Here is a 5222-nt window from a genome sequence, read left to right on the forward strand (position 1 = left end):
TCTACCCGTACCCGTACCCTTACGGTAACCCTTACCCTTACCGTAACACTTACCCTTACTGTTACCGTTACCATTGCCCTTACCCTTACCCTTACCCTTACCCTTACCCTTACTCTTACCCTTACCCTATACCTTACCCTTAACCTAACCTTAAAGCTTACCCTTATCCTAACACTTACCCTTACCGTAAACCTTACCCTTTCTGCTACATTTACCCTTAGCGTAAATCTAAACCTTACACTTACCCTTAGCCTAACCCTCACCCTTACCATTACCCATACCCTTATTCTTACCCTTTCCCGAACCCTTACCTTTACACTTACGGTTACCATTAACCTTACCCTTACCCTAACACTTATCCTTAACCTAACCCTTACCCTAAACCTTACCCCAACCCTTACCCTGACCCTTACATTAACCCTAACCCTTACCCTAAACCTTACACTTACTCTTAACCTTAACCTTACCCTTAACATTAACCTAATACTTACGCATACGTTTTCCTGACTTTAACCCTAAAACTAACCCTAACCATTACCCTAACACTTAACCTTACCCTAACCCTAACCCTAACCCTTACTCTAACCCTTACCCTGACCTGTACCCTTACACTTACCCTTACCCTTATACTTACCCTAATTCTTACCCATACCATAACCCATACCCTAACACATATTTGTACCCTTAACCTTACCGTTACCCTTAACCTTACCCTTACCCTTACTCTATCCCTTACCCTTACGCTTACCCTTAACATAAACCTTACCCTTGACCTTACCATACCATAAGCCATACAACAACACTTACATGTACACTTACGCTTACACTTACCCTAGCAATTACTCGTACAATTACCCTTACTCTTACCCTTACCCTTAACCTAAGCCGAAACCTTAAACCTTACAGTAAACCTTACCCTTTCTGCTACATTTACCCTTAGCCTAAATCTAAACCTTACTTTAAATCTTACTAAACATTACTTTAAATCTTACCCTTACTGTAACTCTCACCCTTATCATTACCAATACCCTTTCTCTTACCCTTACCCTAACCCTTCTCCTTACACTTACTGTTACCTTTAACATTACCCTTACCCTAACACTTACACTTATCCTTATCCATGCCCTTACCCTTACCCTAATCCTTACCCTTAACCTAACCCTAACCCTAAACCTTATCCCAGCCCTTACCCTGACCCTTACATTAACCCTAACCCTTACCCTAAAACTTACACTTACTCTTAACCGTAACCTTACCCTTAACATTAACCTAATACTTACCCTTACGTTTCCCTCACCCTAACCCTAAAATTAACCCTAACCATTACCCTAACACTTACCCTTACCCTAACCCTAACCGTAATCTCTAACCCTTACTCTAACCCTTACCCTGACCCGTACCCTTACCTTACCTTACCCTACCCTTACCGTTACCATAGCCCATACCCTAACACATACTTATACCCTTAACCTTACTGTTACCCTTACTCTATCTGTTACTCTTACGCTTACTCTTAACATATACCTTACTCTTAACCTTACCCTTACCATAAGCCATAGAACGACACTTACATGTTCACTTACGTTTACACTTACACTAGCAATTACTCGTATAATTACCCTTACCCTTACCCTTAGCAAACCATTACCCTTACCCTTAACCTAACCCTCAACCGTACCCTTATCCTAACACTTACCCTTACCGTAACCCTTACCCTTTCTGCTACACTTACCCTTTGCCTAATTCTAAACCCTACCATAACCCTCACCCTTGCCCTTATCATTATGTTTACTTTAACCCTTAACCTAAACCTTACCCCAACCCTTACCCTGACCCTTACATTAATCCTAGCCTTAACCTAAACCTTACACTTACTCTTAACCTTAGATGTAACCTAATACTTACTCTTACGTTTCCCTCACCCTAACCCTATAATTAACCCTAACCATTACCCTAACACTTACCCTTACCCTAACCCTTTCTCTAACCCTTACAATGACCCGTACCCTTACACATACCCTTGCCCTTTCTCTTAACCTAACCCTTACCCTTACCATAACCCATAGCCTAACACATACTTCTACATCTACCCTTACCCTTAACCTTACCCTTACCCTTAACCTAAGCCTAAACCTTAACCTTATCGTAACACTTACACTTACCGTAACCCTTTCCCTTTCTGCTACACTTACCCTTAGCCTAAATCTAAACCTTACACTTACCCATACCGTAACCCTCAACCTTACCATTACCCATACCCTTACTCTTACCCTTACCCTATCCCTTACACTTATCCTTATATATACAACTTACCCTTTCCCTAACCCTTACCCTTAACCTAACCCTAACCCTAAATCTTACCTGAACCCTTACCCTGACCCTTACATTAACCCTTACTCTTACCCTAAACCTTACACTTACTCTTAACCTTAACCTTACCCTTAACCTTAACCTAATACTTACCCTTACGTTTCCCTCACCATAATCCTAAAATTAACCCTAAACATTACCCCAACACTTACCCTTACCATAACACTTACCCTAACCCTAACCCTAACCCTAACCCTAACCCTAACCTTAACCCTAACCCTAAAGTACAATTAATTGATTATATAGAAGCTATTGATTTGCTCCTAAAGCCAATAAGGATGATTTTTATTGGTTGTTACAGTTTCTGTACTCAGAAACTAACCCTAACCCCTAACCCTAACCCTAACCCTAAACCTAACCCTAATCCGAACCCTAATCCGAACCCGAACAGTAACCCTATCCCTAACCCTATCCCTAACCATAACCCTAACCTGAACCCAAACCTGAACCATAACCCGAACCCTAACCCTAACCCGAATCCGAACCCTAACCCTAACCCTAACCCTAACCCTAACCCGAACCCGAACCCTAACCCTAAACTGAACCGGAATCCGAACCCTAACCCTAACCCTAACCCTAACCCTAACCCAAACCCGAACCCTAACCCTAAACCTAAACCTAACCCTAAACTGAACCCGAATCCGAACCCTAACCCTAACCCTAACCCTAACCCTAACCCTAACCCTAACCCTAACCCTAACCCTAACCCTAACCCTAACCCTAACCCTAAACTGAACCCGAATCCGAACCCTCACCCTAACCCTAACCTGAACCCGAATCCGAACCCTAACCTGAACCCGAATCCAAACCCTAACCCTAACCCTAAACCTTAACTGACCCTAAAACTAACCCTAACCCTAACCTGAACCCGAATCCGAACCCTAACCCTAACCGTTAACTGACCCTAAAACTAACCCTAACCCTAAACCAACCCTAACCATAACCTGAACCCGAATCCGAACCCGAACAGTAACCCTATCCCTAACCCTATCCCTAACCATAACCCTAACCTGAACCCAAACCTGAACCCTAACCCGAACCCTAACCCTAACCCGAACCCTAACCCTAACCCTAACCCTAAACCTAACCCTAACCCGAACCCGAACCCGAACCCGAACCCTAACCCTAAACCTAACCCTAAACTGAACCCGAATCCGAACCCTCACCCTAACCCTAACCCTAACCCTAACCCTAACCCTAAACTGAACCGGAATCCGAACCCTCACCCTAACCCTAACCCTAACCTGAACCCGAATCCGAACCCTAACCTGAACCCGAATCCGAACCCTAACCCTAACCCTAACCCTAACCTGAACCCGAATCCGAACCCTAACCTGAACCCGAATCCGAACCCTCACCCTAACCCTAACCCTAACCCTAACCCTAACCTGAACCCGAATCCGAACCCTCACCCTAACCCTAAACCTTAACTGACCCTAAAACTAACCCTAACCCTAACCTGAACCCGAATCCGAACCCTAACCCTAACCCTTAACTGGCCCTAAAACTAACCCTAACCCTAAACCAACCCTAACCCTAACCTGAACCCGAATCCGAACCCTAACCCTAACCCTAACCCTAACCCTTAACTGGCCCTAAAACTAACCCTAACCCTAAACCAACCCTAACCCTAACCTGAACCCGAATCCGAACCCGAACAGTAACCCTATCCCTAACCCTATCCCTAACCATAACCCTAACCTGAACCCAAACCTGAACCCTAACCCGAACCCTAACCCTAACCCGAACCCGAATCCGAACCCTAACCCTAACCCTAACCCTAACCCTAACCCTAACCCTAACCCTAACCCTAACCCTAACCCTAACCCGAACCCTAACCCTAAACCTAACCCTAAACCTAACCCTAAACTGAACCCGAATCCGAACCCTCACCCTAACCCTAACCCTAACCCTAACCCTAACCCTAACCCTAACCCTAACCCTAACCCTAACCCTAACCCTAACCCTAACCCGAATCCGAACCCTCACCCTAACCTGAACCCGAATCCGAACCCTAACCTGAACCCGAATCCAAACCCTAACCCTTAACTGACCCTAAAACTAACCCTAACCCTAACCTGAACCCGAATCCGAACCCTAACCCTAACCCTAACCCTTAACTGACCCTAAAACTAACCCTAACCCTAAACCAACCCTAACCCTAACCTGAACCCGAATCCAAACCCTCACCCTAACTCTAAACCAACCCGAACCCTAACCCTAACCCTAACCCTAAACCTAACCCTAACCCTAACCCTAAACCAACCCTAACCCTAACCTGAACCCGAATCCAAACCCTCACCCTAACTCTAAACCAACCCGAACCCTAACCCTAACCCTAACCCTAAACCTAACCCTAACCCTAACCCTAAACCAACCCTAACCCTAATCCTAACCGTAACCTAACCCTTAACCTAACCCTAATCCTAACACTAACCCAACCCTAACCCTAAACCAACCCTAACCCTAATCCTAACCCTAACCCTAACCCTAAACCAAACCCTAACCCAAACCCGAACCCTAACCCTAACCCTTACCCTAACCCAAACCCTAACCCTAACCCTTATCCTAACCCGAACCCGAACCCGAACCCGAACCCTAACCCTAACCCTGTAGGCTGTGGTCTCTGTTTATCAGCACTGGCATATTTGCCTACCTGAAGCCCCCCTCCATCTCATTCCCATCCATGGATCTTGTTGTGGCAGTTCTGTATTCAGTGGTACCTCCAGTAGTGAACGCCCTCATCTACAGCATGAGGAACCAGGAGCTCAAGGATGCAGTAAGGAAACTCTTTGGAAACCTGCTTTTTTGGAATCAAAAATGACTGTGAGTTCCCTGATTATTTCAGGAAC

At 45.2% G+C, this 5222-nt stretch overlaps 1 long non-coding RNA gene across 1 annotated transcript; it reads right to left on the reverse strand.

Annotated features, from left to right (window-relative positions):
- Positions 1-530: 530 nt before the first annotated feature.
- Positions 531-1309, reverse strand: LOC116494525. Its single transcript, XR_004253881.1, has 3 exons — positions 1229-1309; positions 912-953; positions 531-545 (listed from the first exon to the last, which is right to left on the reverse strand). It is a non-coding gene; the product is annotated as an uncharacterized LOC116494525 (long non-coding RNA).
- Between the last annotated feature and the right edge of the window lie 3913 nt (positions 1310-5222).

This window comes from Aythya fuligula, chromosome 13, assembly GCF_009819795.1.
Source record: "Aythya fuligula isolate bAytFul2 chromosome 13, bAytFul2.pri, whole genome shotgun sequence".
NCBI classification, from domain to species: domain Eukaryota; kingdom Metazoa; phylum Chordata; class Aves; order Anseriformes; family Anatidae; genus Aythya; species Aythya fuligula.